This window comes from Chlorocebus sabaeus, chromosome 21 (genome assembly GCF_047675955.1).
Source record: "Chlorocebus sabaeus isolate Y175 chromosome 21, mChlSab1.0.hap1, whole genome shotgun sequence".
In the NCBI taxonomy this organism is placed as follows: Eukaryota; Metazoa; Chordata; class Mammalia; order Primates; family Cercopithecidae; genus Chlorocebus; species Chlorocebus sabaeus.
Window position 1 is genome coordinate 112,557,535 of NC_132924.1, and position 16,479 is coordinate 112,574,013.

At 48.8% G+C, this 16,479-nt stretch overlaps 1 pseudogene; it reads left to right on the forward strand.

The window, feature by feature from the left end:
* The first annotated feature begins 14,701 nt into the window (after positions 1-14,701).
* On the forward strand, positions 14,702-16,252 carry LOC119622901 (hsc70-interacting protein pseudogene; annotated as a pseudogene).
* The last annotated feature ends 227 nt before the right edge of the window (positions 16,253-16,479 follow it).

Here is a 16,479-nt window from a genome sequence, read left to right on the forward strand (position 1 = left end):
AGAGGGGGAAGGCAATGGGAGGGGGAGGGGGAAGGGAAGGGGAAGGGGAGGGGATGGCGAGAGGGAGGGAAGAGAAGGTGGATAAAAGGAAGGAAGGAGGACTCTGATTGCAAGTGGCTGAAAACCCAAGTCCCACTGGGCTTCACGTCTCTCTTGGGTTGAGGGCCAGGCTTCGATGACGTCTCTCTGTACCTCCTGTGACACAGCACAGCAGCCTGGCACCAGAAGGCCATTTACAACTTCTAAAGTGGACATCCTAAGAGAGGTGAATTACCCAAATGTTTCAAGGGGGTTCAGACGTTGGCTGGCAAAAGGGAACAAATACCTACTGTGATCCTTCCTTTCATCCTTTTCTCGCTTTCCCTCGCTTTAAAATCCTGTTTTCTGCTTGCAACAGCAATGCATGCCTGCAATACGAAATGTAGATATTACAAAAGTGTATACTGAGAAAATAAAGGTCACCTGTTTTCTATGCCCTGTTATTAACATTTTGGTATGCAGTCTTCAAGATTTTGAAACAAATGTATACACTAACCTGTACTGTTATTATATATATAAATATCTTTATTTCCAAAACTTCACTCATATTAAACATTTTCCTATATATAATTTATTTAAGAAGTCTCCTATTGATGAACATTTGAGTTATTTCCATTTGGGTGACATAATTACTGCAATGCTGAACATGATATAGGTATAATTCAGTGAGCATCCTTGTATATATTGTTTTTAAAAATCACATCTGTGATAATATCTTCAGAATAGAATCATTAAAATGAAATTGCTGAGCCAAAGGGTGGTCAGAATTTCGGATGTGATGGGTACTGCTAAATTACCCGCAAGAGTCTCAACAAACAAAGGATGAGAGGGCTGTTCCCATGGCCGCCCCATCGCTCTGTATCATCAATCTTCTTAGTCCTTACCAATCTGATGGGCAAAAATATTGAATTCCAGCTTGCATTTCTTTAACTATGAATGAAGCTGAACATCGTTTCATTTGTTAATTGTGCTACTGAGAAGTATCTTGGACACTGTCAGGACCTGGGTAAAATATCACTAAAATTTCCTCTAATGCCAGTTCCAGATCACTGGCTGGTTCCAGGAGGTGGCCCTGCAGGAATCATTGTTATTTTTCCTGCCCCACACCATGAAGTTCACTGGTCAAGGGTGGCTGATGGTATCTGGTCTGTCCGAACAGACTGAGGAGTTCTACAAGCATAAATTAAACTGCAGCTTAATTCCCCAGAGAGGAGGCAAACATTCCCACTCCTGGTTCTTGGCTGATGTCATCCCGTGGCATCTTGGGCCCCTTTGGGGCCCTGGAGACACACATGAGGAAGGAAAGGGGTTTCCGCACAGCCATCTCCCTGGCACGGCCCGTCCCCAGCTCACATTCTACCTGCTCAGAGGCTCAGAGGGTACCCAAGCCAGTATGACATCCCCCACCCCGCCTAAGCCCCCACCTTGGTCTCTCACCTGTCAGCTGTCTTTCTAGCACTCTCCACTGTCTGTGGTCAACACGTACACATGGTTGTTCATCCTTTAATGCTTATCTCTGGCCCCCTAGAAGTCCTCACTGCATCCCCAGATCAGTATCTGGCACTCCATCCCTGGTTCTTGACTGACATCTCCACCAGGAAATTAGTGAATATTTATTAAATAAATTATGCTGAATGGGGCATTGCGCAGAGTGCTTCACACACCTGGTCTATCTTTTCCCCCCTAATCTTTAGTTGACACATTTTTAAACATTAAGAAAAATGGAAAGAATAAATGGTGATCACGTGAACACCCTCCGCCTTGATTCAACAGTTAGCATTTCACACGTTGTTCTTGTCCTCTCCATCTCTGTACATTCTCTCTGTTGTTATGGAACCATCTGAGTGTGAGCTGCTGACCTCATGAACCCTCACCCTTCAATATTTCAGCGTGCATCTGCTAAGAATAAACGTGTTTTCCTTAAGTACAATGCCATTCTCACACCAAAGAAATTAACAGTAACGCCAAGCTAGGTGATATTCTAGAAACCAAATTTAAATTTTTCTATTTTTTTTTTTTTCCAACCAGGTTCCCATCAGGGTTCATGCATTACATTCGACTGTTAGGTCCATTTACTCTTTATAATAACAAAATCCCTACTTCACAGGTGAGGAAACTGAGATTCAGAGAGGTTGAGGAGCTCGTGCAGGGTTGCATGGCTCCTAAGTGGGAACGCCAGCACGTCACTGGGCAGCTCTGGCTCCCAAACACATCTTTTCTCCCTTTTTGCTGCTTTATGCTCCCCTAGTCCTCCTGGTTCCCCGAATGTTTCATCCTGTCTCCCACTGATTGAGTCCTTGCAGGTCATGGGCTGGGGCAGAGGTATAGATGTTGCTCCCGTTACTTAGCAGACTAAGCCTTGCTTTCCAGTTTCTTCAGCCACACCACACCCCTGTAACTTTCCGAGACATCAGTCATCCATTGGGAGTGACGAGGCAACCTCATTTTAGTGAAGGATCCACCTGCAGCTGGGCGAGGCAGAGGAGAGAGCTAGGCAGTTCTAGGGGAGGAACAAAAGGTGGCTTTAGGTCGAGAGTGTGGGTAAGGCAGGGACTGAGAAAACATTCCACCTGAATGCATGCAAGCTTATCCTGGGAGAACTGGAAAAGAGCCGTGGCCCAGCAGGAAAACAGCTCCCTGAGACATCTGCATGTTGAAACAAAGACCCTCCCTTGAGGTGGAGGTTGCAGTGAGCTGAGATCACGCCATTACACTCCAGCCTGGGCAACAAGAGGGAAACTCCATCTCAAAAAAAAAAAAAAAAAAAAAAAAAAAGGAACATGAGGTCAGGAGTTTGAGACCAGCCTGACCAACATGGAGAAACCCCGTCTCTACTAAAAATACAAAAATTAGCTGGGCGTGGTGGCGTGCACCTGTAATCTCAGCTACTCAGGAGGCTGGGGCAGGAGAATCACTTGAACCCAGGAGGCAGAGGTTGCAGTGAGCCGAGATTGTGCCATTGTACTTCAACAAGACTGAAACAAGAATGGCAACAAGAATGTTGCCCAACAAGACTGGGTAACAAGAATGAAACTCAGTCTCGAAAAAAAAAAAAAAAAAAAAAAAAAACCCCAAAAAACCAAAACAGATTATGAGGTCAGGAGTTCAAGACCAGCCTGACCAACACAGTGAAACCCCGTCTCTACTAAAAATACAAAAATTAGCTGGGCATGGTGGCAGGCGCCTGTGATCCCAGCTACTCAGGAGGCTGAGGCAGGAGAAATGCTTGAACCCAGGAAGTGGAGGTTGCAGTGAGCCGAGATGGTGACACTGCACTCCAGCCTGGGTGACAGAGTGAAACTCCATCTCAAAAGAAAAAACAAAACAAAACAAAACCCTCCCTTTTAGGAACTCCATCCCCAGAATCCTTTCCTGTCCAATGCAGCACTTGTGGGATTGGAATGGTGTGGATAGACAGCTGTGACTCAGGAATATGGGGGGCAGACCTAGCTCTCCTCTGGATTAGTGTCCCCAGCCTTAGCTGACTTTGCCGAGTCTGGGGCTCAGCACTTGGAAAGACCTAGATGGGAGCAGGTAGAAGGACCAGGAGACCCGGGGGAGCAATGGAGTAGGACTGGGCTTGGATATACAAGACCAGGAAAAGCACTTCCTCGCATCACAGGTATGTAACAGACTTTTCCAGCCAGGCTGTGTGGGACTCCTGTCACCAGAGACTGAGGGTAGCAAAGGCAGGAGACACAAGTGCCCAGGAGCACCTTGGTGAAGAGGCCCCAGATTTAAGGATAATAGTATTCTCTTCTCCTTTGAATAGATTTTGAATAAATCATTATGAATGAGATTTGCTAGTCCGAGAGTCTTGAGGCCTAGGTATCCCCCATATCAAACAGGCCTTGCAAACATCTAATTAAAGGGCCTAGAACACACCACCAGAAAGTCATGACTAAATTTAGAAAATTGTAGTCTAATCAAATATATTAATAGCTATGTGTTCATGTGTGTTTTAAGACAAAGGTGGTAATTATTTATATAATTAGGAAAAAAAGCCACGAAGCAATCATTTTTAGGGGAAAGTGGGGAGTGGTGGAGAAAAGAGTAGAATATAAGGTCTCCGAAATAACAAGACCTTGGCAAGTTTCTCTAGCACTGCCCAAGATAGAGAGACACCAGATGTTCTGATTCCCTGAGATGCAGGGGACCCGTGCCTAATCCATGCCACCCACTGCCAGGCTCCTAACACTGAAGCCCTAAGCCAATATGGGAGGGAGAGCTGGCCTGGGAAGTATCAGGGGTTCTTCACCACTAATGTGCAGGTGGCTGGGAGTCTCTCCTCTGCTTCTGTCTTAGTCCATTTTCTGTTGCTTTAGCAGAACACCTGTCAGATATTCTGAGACTGAGTAATTCATAAAGAAAAGAAAAGTCCAGGTGCAGTGGTTCATGCCTATAATCCCAGCAATTTAGGAGGCCAAGGCAGATAGATCACTTGAGGTCAGGAGTTCGAGACCAGCCTGGCCAATATGGTGAAACCCCATCTCTACTAAAAATACAAAAATTAGCTGGTGTGGTGGTGCATGCCTGTAATCCCAGTTACCCAGGAGGCTGAGGCAGAAGAATCACTTGAACCCAGGAGGCAGAGGCTGCAGTGAGCCAAGATCATGCCACTGCACTCAAGCCTGGACAACAGAGCGAGACTCTGTCTCGAAAAAACAAAAAAATGAAAAAAGAAAAAGAAAAAATAAAAGAAAGTTGTTTCTTATAGTTCTAAAGACTGGGAAGTCCAAGGGCATGGCGGCAGCCTCTGGTAAGGGCTTTCATGTTGCATCATAACATGGCAGCAGAGGCGAAGGGCAAGTGAGTGAATAATTTACCCATTTATGCTCTCAAGAGAGGCATTGATTTCACTTAATGATGTATTCACCTCTTACTAACCTCACCTCCCAACACTGCCACATTGGGGACCAAATTTCCAACACATGAATTCTGGTCAATACACTCAACACACAGCAGCTTCCCTATCTAACCCCTGAGCATAGGGCCAGTCTGCCCAGGTCCTGGACTCCATTTCCTGCCAGACTGTCCTTAGGTCAGTCTCACCTGAAGCTTGGTCCAGTTGTCTGTCCCAACATAGTTCCTGGCCATTCCCTTCTCTTTTTCCCTCTCATTTAAAGCTGACTCCATTAGCCTGTTGTGAAAACCTGCCATTGAAAACCATCCACTCAACCTTGCCCCTTAGACCGGATCCTGCCTGCTTGGTCTAGCGTTTACTATTCTTCTGTAGTCTTAGTGCTACTGCCTCACTACTGGGGTCCCCTCATCTACTGTGATTTCTCCAGTTCCTGTTCTGCCTAATCATGGCTCTTTCTTCCCTTCAGAAAACTCCCTGCAGGTAGAAGGAGAGGCCGTGCAGCAGTATCTCCCCCACCTTACATGAATGATCTTGTATTTGGATATATGTGTGATTTGGTGACCATCTGCTTTGGCTTTTTTGTTTTGTTTTGTTTTTTTGAAATGGCGTCTTGCTCTGTCACCCAGGCTGGAGTGCAGTGGTGCGATCTTGGCTCACTGCAAGCTCTGCCTCCTGGGTTCATGCCATTCTCCTGCCTCAACCTCCCGAGTAGCTGGGACTACAAGTGCCCGCCACCATGCCCGGCTAATTTTTTTGTATTTTTTAGTAGAGACGGGGTTTCACCATGTTAGCCAGGATGGTCTCGATCTTCTGACCTTGTGATCCGCCAGCCTCTGCCTCCCAAAGTGCTGGGATTACAGGCGTGAGCCACCGCACCTGGCCCGTGCCTGGCTAATTATTATTATTTTTTTTTTAATTTAAGGGACAGGGTCTTGGTCATGTTGCCCAGGCTGGTCTCAAATTCCTGGCCTCCAAATGAACCTCCCACCTTGACCTCCCAAAATGCTGGGATTACAGGTATTGTCCAACCTGCCCAGCCAGGGGAGAGTTTTTAAAGGGAGATCTCCTAGCTCAACCATCATGTCTGCAGCGTGCTTATCCCTGATGTCCCTGATCTCACTTTCTTTTTGAGATGGAGTTTTGCTCTTGTCACCCAGGCTGGAGTGCAGTGGCACGATCTCAGCTCACTACAACCTCCACCTCCTGGGTTCAAGCAATTCTTCGCCTCACCCTTCCGAGTGGCTGGGAATACAGGCATGTGCCACCATGCCTGGCTAATTTTTGTATTTTTAGTAGAGACGGGATTTCATCATGTTGGCCAGACTGGTCTCGAACTCCTGACCTCAAGTGATCTGCCTGCCTCAGCCTCCCAAGGGCTGGGATTACAGGCATGAGCCACCACGCCTGGCTCCCGACCTCACTTTCTTTAAAGTCCAACCCCACCGAACCTTAGGAAACAGCTTTGGAGATGAACTATTTGTTGGTTGAATCCTATCAACTTCCTCTCCTATTTCTGCATTACTGTTGTCCCTTAGGTGGACAGGGCTCCTAAAAGTCACGGATGAGTAGCAATGTGCTTCTTAACACTCAGGTGTGAGAAATGTCACCTTCCTTATTTCCCTGAGTTACACTGTATCTCATGTATATTTATAAAGATACATGAGAACTGCACAATCTGTGCATTCTGGTGCTACCTCTTCCCAAGAGAGTAAACAAGGACCCCAGGGCTTATTCACGTCCTGAAAAAGGATGCTAGGCCGGGCGCGGTGGCTCAAGCCTGTAATCCCAGCACTTTGGGAGGCCGAGACGGGCGGATCACGAGGTCAGGAGATCGAGACCATCCTGGTTAACATGGTGAAACCCCGTCTCTACTAAAAAATACAAAAAACTAGCCGGGCGAGGTGGCGGGCGCCTGTAGTCCCAGCTACTCGGGAGGCGGAGGCAGGAGAATGGCGTGAACCCGGGAGGCGGAGCTTGCAGTGAGCTGAGATCCGGCCACTGCACTCCAGCCTGGGCGGCAGAGCGAGACTCCGTCTCAAAAAAAAAAAAAAAAAAGAAAAAGGATGCTTAGTCTTGGGCTGTGGGTCAGAATTTTGCTGCTGCTTCTGCCTGATGTAGATGTAGTTTCTGGGCACCGGTCTTTCACTCTTTAGGATGTAGATGTCCTTTATGTGGCATTGATAGCCATTGCACCTGCCCACACTTTTAGGGCCACCCCCTACAGGCAGGCTTCACTCACACCCTCCACAGTCTGGGGTCCTGCCGCCTCCCCAGACCCTCTGGGAACCCCTGTCCCATCAGCCTCCTCCATCTTTGGGCTATTTTTGGCTCTCAGTCCATGGAGGCTTCCTTGATTCCAAACCTCCTGTATTATTATTATTTTATGAGTCTAGGCTTTTAAAAACAAAACACTCAACTCTCCCCTGAGGCTAGGCACACTTCCATTTTCAGGATAAAAAGTTCAACTGCCCTCTTCAGAGGAGGAAGCAGAAAATCTCTCTTTTTTTGGGTAATGACTCAATAGGAAAGTGAAAGGGCTAATTTTAAACCAGACCCTCTCTAGCCATCAGCGGGGTGTTTTTGTCACTGTCAGGAGCGGGGATGATGAGTGGCTCAGCTCCAGGGATGTCATTCACATCTGCATCGGGTGAATGGCACTCTCTGGGGCTAAGCGGCCCACAGCCTGCTCTGCTGAATGCACAGCCCTGGTGAACAGCCCCTCTCCTACAGCCTGTGCCCGGGCCCCAGTGGGTTGCCAGACTGCAGAGGAAGACCTGGGGGTCTCCTCACAAGACCCTGACTACCCGCTTTGGCCTGACTATGTGGAGCTCAATGAGGACAAAGAGATTGAATCCATTTCAAACCCACCAGATTCTGGTTCCACCTGGATCTAAGAGCGTAGTCCTCCCAGGGAAGTCAGTCCACTGCAGTAAAGCTGGATGTCAGGCTAGATGGCAGGGCTGGAGGCAGCCAGCAGTCTGGGCTACCCCGGATTAAAGGGTAGACGCAAAGCCTCAGCGGCGCCACAGCTCTCCGGGGTTCAGTTTTGCCTGACGGTCTCTCGGGCCCCGGCGTTGGCTCTATCGGGACTGAACTGGCCTGGTCGCCTCTGCCTGTCCTCAGTCTGAGGTCCACCGTCCAGCCAGGCCCTGGTGCACCTCAATCCTGTCTTGCTTCTGTGATGGCTCCCTCTCACCTGCCTTCACCTGTTCCCTCCATCTCCTCTGCCCACCTCAGGACAGGAGCGGATGCTTCCTGAGAGCTGTCGGATATTGGGAGGATTCTGAATACTCAAGGACTTGCCCATGTGAAACAGAGGAGGGGGCTCACATGACCACCGTGCCTTTCCAGGGACACTCACACACCCCAAAAGGGAGCAGCCCTAGAATCCAGGTATTCTCCACACCCTGCTCCCAAATCGCAGTCACTCCGTCCTGCAGGCCGTGACACCAGCACACTTCAAGGCCAGATCTTCCTTTGGGCCTTCATCCAAACCATGTGTCCCTTTTCTCTGGGGGCTCAGGGTCACATCTTGCCTCCCACCTCACATCCAGCCCTCAGTGTCCCTATTGACCCAAAACTGGCAATGGCAGGGAGAACCCCCAAGCCAGGACTTGCTATCCATGGGCATTTTGTGCCAAGCTCTTCTGTACCTGTTGGGACCACCCTCAAGGGTGCAAATCAACTGTGGCCCAGAAAAAGCCTGAAATTCCCTCACTGCCCTGGAAGTGGGAGTTGTAGGAGTTCCTCCTTGGCCCAGGTTAATAACTCTGGCAATAACCGTGGTCTTTAAGGGAGATTGGGGGCACACAATGACACTACAGCACACCAACACTAACATCCATGCATACGGCTTGGCTGGGGAGGAGGGTTCGTGACGGCATCAGGCGGGGTTGCGTCAGACATGCGCTTTCCAAGCAGCGAGACTATCTGGTCAGATATCTGCACAGTCCTCTGTGGTACAAGCATAACATGATCGCCAGCCTGTCAAATACGAGGAGCCAGGTGGCTGGAGGCAGATGGTCACAGCCCACAAAGAGGCTTTTCTCCCCAGAGTAAAAGCCACATTCGTCAGTTAGAGAAGAATAAATGTCTGATGAGGAGCCTCTGGCTTCAGCGGAAATCTACTTCAGAAAATAGTTTAGGCCAGGTGCGGTGGTTCGTGTCTGTAATCCCAGCACTTTGGGAGGCCGAGGCAGGCGGATCATTTGAGGTCAGGAGTTCGAGACCAGCCTGCCCAACATGGTGAAATCCCATCTCTACTAAAAATATGAAAAAATTAGCTGGACGTGGTACACATGCCTGTAGTCCCAGCTACTCAGGAGGCTGAGGCAGGAGAATTGCTTGAACCTGGGAGGTGGAGAGCCGACATTGCGCCACGGCACTCCAGCCTGGGTGACAGAGCGAGACTCCATCTCAAAAAAAAAAAAAAAAAAAAAAAAAAAAAAAAAAAAAAAAAAAAAAAAGAAAAGAAAAGAAAATAGTTTAAATGCTTTGCCAAAAGTTCCTAATTTCATTCTATAAAAGTTGGTATCTGGTTGTCCTTTTCTTAATGCAAAGTGAGAATGTTCCCTACCGCAGACCCCACGAATATGATCCAGATTATGTTGCCATGAACATGTGGCCCAAAACGCCTGCTGAGGTTTTCAGGATGCAGTTTCGCTTTGCTGAAGTCTAAGCAGATATAAATATTTTAAGGGTGAAGAGTAGAGGAGGATCAGGGTCAGATGAATGGGAGAAAGAGAAAGTTGGACAGTTTGGGTCCTAATCAAAAACATCTTGAAGCCGGGCACAGTGGCTCTTGTCTGTAATCCCAGCACTTTGGGAGACTGAGGTGGGCAGGTCACTTGAGCTCAGGAGTTCGAGACCAGCCTGGGCAACATGGTGAAACCCCACCTCTATTAAAAATACAAAAATTAGCCATTCGTGGTGGCAGGCACCTGTAATCCCAGTTCCTTAGGAGGCTGAGGCAGGAGAATTGCTTGAACCCAGGAGGCGGAGGTTGCAGTGAGCCGAGATTGTGCCAGTGCACTCCAGCCTGGGTGACAGAGCAAGACCCCGTTTCAAAAACAAAAACAAAAACAAAAAAACATCGTGAGTGCGTCAGTCAAGTGGAAATTGTTAGCCATCACTTAGCTCTGGCTGAAGTGAACAAAAACCTTCTATAGATGTGTCCTTCTTTTTTTTTGAAACAAGAGTCTTACTCTGTGCCCAGGCTAGAGTGCAGTGACTCAATCTCTTCTCACTACAATCCCCGCCTCCCAGGTTCAAATGGTTCTCATGCCTCAGCCTCCTGAGTAGCTGCGATTACAGGCGTGTGCTACCACACCAGGCTATTTATTTATTTTTTTTTTTAGTAGAGACGGGGTTTTACCATGTTGCCCAGACTGGTCTCGAGCTCCTGAGCTCAAGTGATCCGCCCACCTCAGCCTCCCAAAGTGCTGGGACTACAAGCATGAGCCACTACCTCCGACATATAGAGGTGACCTTCTAAGGGACAAATCTAACATCTCTAACAATCTTGGGACCAAGTCCATGGATCCACCAAGGTCCACCCTCCTCCCTAAGGGAATAGACACCCCTACTACTGAGTACCCATCAGAGACACCAGACCCCTGAGAACAAAATAATTTGCCATTTTGTGATCACAGGGGCTCAGACTGCACTTTATATATCCACATATGTAACCTTGACAGGAATTTCAAGGCCCAGCTTGGGAAATCGACCACTGTCAAGTTTAAAGCTTTTGCTTTCATTGCTAACAATTCTAGTTTCATGATGAACCTTTTACACTTCAGGAAAAATCGGTTTACTATTTTACTTGTGGGTAATGGGAGTTCCTAGGGAAGTAGTTCCAAATTGGTTTGTATATAGATTCCTTGAAAATGCCAGTAAAAGTTGGGAAACTTCTCCCTAGTAAATACCTATACATTTCCGTTTCAGGGGGTCACACACAACCTGAAACCCACTCATGAGCAACAACAGAAGGAGCCCTGGTTCCAGGCGGGAGCTCTACCAGCTGGCTTACTGAGTCCACTGCTTTTTTGCCCAGGAGGCTTTCACAGGGCATGGGAGGGCTGTTTTCTTTCTTTCTTTTTTTTTTTTGAGACAGAGTCTCGCTCTGTTGTCCAGGCTGGAGCGCGGTGCCACCATCTCCACTCACTGCAAGCTCCGCCTCCCGGGTTCACACCATTCTCCTGCCTCAGCCTCCCGTGTGGTTGAGACTACAGGCGACCGCCACCGTGCCCGGCTAATTTTTTTTGTATTTTTAGTAGAGATGGGGTTTCACCGTGTTAGTCAGGATGGTCTCAATCTCCTGACCTCGTGATCCGCCCATCTCAGCCTCCCAAAGTGCTGGGATTACAGGCGTGAGCCACCGCGCCCGGCCAGGGAGGGCTGTTTTCTATCCGATTCTTCAGAGCCCCAAACTGAGATGATGGATGGCTTTTAACCAGATTTAATACCAGAGTTAAATACGCTGACTCAGCCAGCATGAGAGCTAGTCTGATCATGGCGCTTGAGAATGGCACACTGTGATATTCAGGCAGAAAACTTTCACATTTCTGCAAGCAAAACACATCAACTAAAACAGGCGTTGCTTTGGGAGGCCAAGATGGGCTGATCACGAGGTCAGGAGATTGAGACCATCCTGGCTAACATGGTGAAACCCCGTCTCTACTAAAAACACAAAAAAAACTAGCCGGGCGAGGTGGCAGGCGCCTGTAGTCCCAGCTACTCGGGAGGCTGAGGCAGGAGAATGGTGTAAACCCGGGAGGCGGAGCTTGCAGTGAGCTGAGATCCGGCCACTGCACTCTAGCCCGGGCGACAGAACGAGACTGTCTCAAAAAAAACAAAAAAAAAAAAACAAAAAAAAACAAAAAAAAAACAGGCGTTGAAGCTATCGTCAGTTTTGAGAGGTCTTCACAATGATGATGCAGAAAATGTATTTCAAAAGCTGAAGGGGTGACCTCGGCGAGGCCTGTGGCGGCTCAGGCGTGCTGACCAGGCCCACCTGGCCTTCTGCAGATCTCAGTTTCTCTGGCCGCTAAGCTAACTCAGGGTCTGTTTTGGCCACCAAAACCTCCTTCCCCTTGGGAGTCTGTCCCCTGCCTGGATGCTTGCTGGGTGCAGAAGGTGCTTGCTCCTGGTGGCTGTGCCTGTGGGAAGGGTGGTGGGGAGCGAGGTAGTTCTGAATAGCTCTGAAGAGACTGTTCTGGGACCTAGGAGTTCTGCTCTCCCTGTCTTCAGGGTCTATAATGGAGGTCCCCTCAGGGAGGGCAGGGGGCAGGCGTTCTAGTCAGTGCTGGAGCCCCCTCTGATATCCTTGTCTCCCTGAACAGTTTTGTTTTTGTTTTTGAGATGGAATCTGGCTCTGTTGCCCAGGCTGGAGTGCAGTGGTGTGATCTCGGTTCACTGCAACCTCCACCTTCTGGGTTCAAAGGATTCTCCTGCCTCAGCCTCCCAAGTAGTTGGTATTACAGTCGTGCACCATTACACAGGGCTAATTTTTGTATTTTTAATAGAGACGGGGATTCGTTATGTTTGTCAGGCTGGTCTCGAACTCCTGGCCTTAAGTGCTCTGCCCGCCTCGGCTTCCCAAAGTGCTGGGATTACAGGTGTGAGCCACCGCACCCGGCCCCATCTCTGAACACTTTTCCCACCTGCCAACAAATGATGGGATTTCCTAAGCCCGCAGGACTTCCAGACAAGTCTTCTGCTCTGGAGACGCTGGGGATTCAGTCAACATGATCTAGTGTTTGCATTAGAACAGCCTTCCTCTGGGGAGTCGGCCCCAGGCCGCGTGTTGCCGAAGAGCCAAGGGCCCCCAGTGATGCTCCTCACCAGAGTCTGGATGAGGTGCACTCCGGAGCCGCAGAGTTCTCCTGCGCAGACCAGAAGCCCCAGAGCCGCAGCGGTGGAAGCCTTCGCGTGGGAACGTAGCAGTGCGTCCTTGTTGTCACTAGAGGGCGACCGCGCGTAACAGGAAAGCAAAGCGCTGCAGGACCGCGCTCCCACGCAGGCTTGCAGAGGCAAAGAGGGGACGCGGAAGTTTTCCAAGGCGGGGGCCTTGAGGCCATGAAGGCAACGCAAGCCTGGAGAGAGCAGGAGACTCGGGAGATGTGACTCAAAAGCATTCCGGCGGGGGGCGTTGGCTCACGCCTGTAATCCCAGCACTTCGGGATGCCCAGGTGGCCTCGGCAGCTCGCGAGCGAGCGGCGATCCAAGGGCGGAACCAGAGTGGCTCTGTGTGCTCACAGCTTGTAAACGAAATAATGACTAAAATTACATAACACAATAACAACAACAGCGTGTGTTTGGGAGCTTGATGTGAATTCGCTCTGCCCTGCGAATGTGCCGGGCACAGGTTCCTGGGCGTCTGCTCAGGATTCCAGGGTCTAGGCTGTCAGAGGCCATTGGTGTCACCTGTTGGTTAATAAACTGGGAAAGAGTGAAGAATGAGATGGGGCTTCAGAAAGGCTGTAACCTGTTGTTTCCAAAGCCAAACCAGGGAAAATAAAGATTTAAAGGTGTGGAGTCCTTTGCAGCAACGAGGATGCAGCTGGAGGCCATTATCCTAAGTGAATTAACACAGGAACTGAAAACAAACCAAATATGCATTATCTAACCCTTTTTTTTTTTTTTTTTTTGAGATGGAATTTCGCTCTTGTTGCCTAGGCTGGAGTGCAATAGCACAATCTCGGGTCACGGCAACCTCGGCCTCCCGGGTTCAAGAGATTCTCCTGCCTCAGCCTCCCGAGTAGCTGGGATCACAGGCATGCGCCACCACCCCTGGCTAATTTTGTATTTTTGATAGAGATGGGGGGAGGGTTCTCCATTTTGGTCAGGCTGGTCTCGAACTCCCAACCTCAAGTGATCCACCCACCTCAGCCTTCCAAAGTGCTGGGATTACAGACGTGAGCCACCACACCTGGCCGGTTGCATGTTCTCACTTATAAGTGGGAGCTAGACATTGGGTACTTATGGACATAAAGATGGGAACAGTAGACCCTGGGGACTCCTAGATGGGGGAGGGAGAAGGGCAAGGTTGAAAAACAGTTGGATACTGTGCTCAGCACTTGGGGGAAGGAATCATGTTTACCCCAAACCTCGGCATCACACCATATGTCCAACTCACAAACCTGCACATGTACCCCTTGAATCTAAAATAGAAGTTGGGGAAAAAAAAAGATTTAAAGGTTGTATTTTTGCCCCAATCAAAATGAAAATACAAGGCCGGGCGCGGTGGCTCACGCTTGTAATCCCAGCACTTTGAGAGGCCTAGGCGGGTGGATTGCTTGAGGCCAGGAGTTCGAAACCAGCCTGGTCAACATAGTGAAATCCCATTTCTACTAAAAATACAAAAATTATTTGAACCTAGTGGCCTGCGCCTGTAATCCCGGCTACTTGAGAGGCTGAGGCAGGAGAATCGCTTGAACCCAGGAGGCAGAGGTTGCAGTGAGCCGAGATCATACCACTGCACTCCAGCCTGGGCAACAGAGCGAGACCTTGTCTCCAAAAAAAAAAAAAAAAAAAAAGAACCAAAATGAAAATACAGTTTTAAAAACTACAGGAAACAATGCTTATTCATACAACTTTGGATATCTATTTAATTGGATCATAGAATGTGAGGGAAAAAAAGAACCCTGCTTTTATCCCCTAAAATGTGAATCAAGGTCTGGGCATATTTGAAAAGTGATCTGAAGGTAGCTTTCTCTAGTCTTTACCTCTTGCATTCATTTGCAATACATATTTGTGTGTATCATTTAATTGCAGCCCTGAACTAACCCCATGAGGTCGATGGTGTCTCACTCTGTCCCATGGGGGCTTGAATCCAGGCCTCAGGTCTGGATAAGGGAAAACGCCTAATAATAATTACCAAAAGTCACCTTTTGCACGGTCACGCCAAGCCAGCGCCTGGGCCTGGAACTGGGCTGCAGCTCCTCAGCCTCGCCCACCGCCTCCCGACTGTGGACCCCAGCAAAGTGAACAAGCTTCGGGCCTTTGTGAAAATGTGTAAGCAGGATCCAAGCGTTCCGAGCGTTCTGCACACCGAGGAAATACGCTTCCTGAGGGAGTGGGTGGAGAGCATGGGGGTAAAGTACCACCTGCTACTCAGAAAGCTAAATCAGAAGAAAATACCAAGGAAGAAACACCTGACAGTAAGAAAGTGGAGGAAGACTTAAAGGCAGACAAACCGTCAAGTGAGGAAAGTGATCTAGAAATTGATAATGAAGGTGTGATTGAAAGAGGCACTGATGCCCCTCAAGAAGTGGGAGATGAGAATGCAGAGATAAGAGAAGATGATGGATCAGGCAAATGATAAGAAAGTGACTGCTATTGAAGCCCTAAATGATGCTGAACTGCAGAAAGCCATTGACTTGTTCACAGATGCCATCAAGCTGAATCCTCACTTGGCCATTTTGTATGCCAAGAGAGCCAGTGTCTTTGTCAAATTATAGAAGCCAAATGCTGCCATCTGAGACTGTGATAGAGCCATTGAAATAAATCCTGGGCCAGGCACGGTGGTTCACGCCTGTAATCCCAGCACTGGAAGGGGGAGGTGGGTGGATCACGAGGTCAGGAGTTCAAGACCAGCGTGGCCAAGACGGTGAAACTCTGTCTCTACTAAAAATACAAAAATTAGCTGAGTGTGGTGGCGGGCGCCTGTAATCCCAGCTACTCAGGAGGCTGAGGCAGAGAATTGCTTGAACCTGGGTTGTGGAGGTTGCAGCGAGCCAAGATTGCGCCACTGCGCTCCAGCCTGTGTGACAGAGCAAGACTCCATCTAAAAAAAAAAAAAAAGAAAGAAATCCTGATTCAGCTCAGCCTTACAAGTGGTGAGGGAAAGCACATAGACTTGCCTGTAAATTGGATTATGATGAAGATGCCAGTGCAATGCTGAAAGAAGTTCAACCTGGGGCAGAGAAAATTGCAGAACATCGGAGAAAGTATGAGCGAAAACGTGAAGAGCAAGAGATCAAAGAAAGAATAGAAACAGTTAAGAAGGCTCAAGAAGAGCGTGAAAGAGCCTGGAGGGAGGAAGAAGCCCGACGACAGTCAGGAGCTCAGTGTGGCTCTTTCCCAGGTGGCTTTCCTGGGGGAGTGCCTGGTCATTTTCCCGGAAGAATGTCTGGGATGGGAGGAGGCATGGCTGGAGTGGCTGGAATCCCTGGACTCAATGAAATTTTTAGTGATCCAGAGGTTCTTGCAGCCATGCAGGATCCAGAAGTTATGGTGGCCTTCCAGGATGTGGCTCAGGACCCAGCAAATATGTCAAAATACCATAGCAACCCAAAGATTATGACTCTTATGAGTAAATTACCAGCCAAAGTTGGCAGTCGAGCATAATGCTCTTCTGATAAAGAAAGCCCTTACGCCGGGTGTGGTGGCTCACACCTGTAGTCCCAGCAGTTTGGGAGGCTGAGGCGGGCGGATCACGAGGTCGGGAGTTCGAGACCAGCTTGACCAACATGGTGAAACCCCGTCTCTACTAAAAATTAGCGGGGCGTGGTGGCACACGCCTGTAATCCCAGCTACTCGGATCCTGAGGCAGGAGAATTGCTTGAACCCAAGAG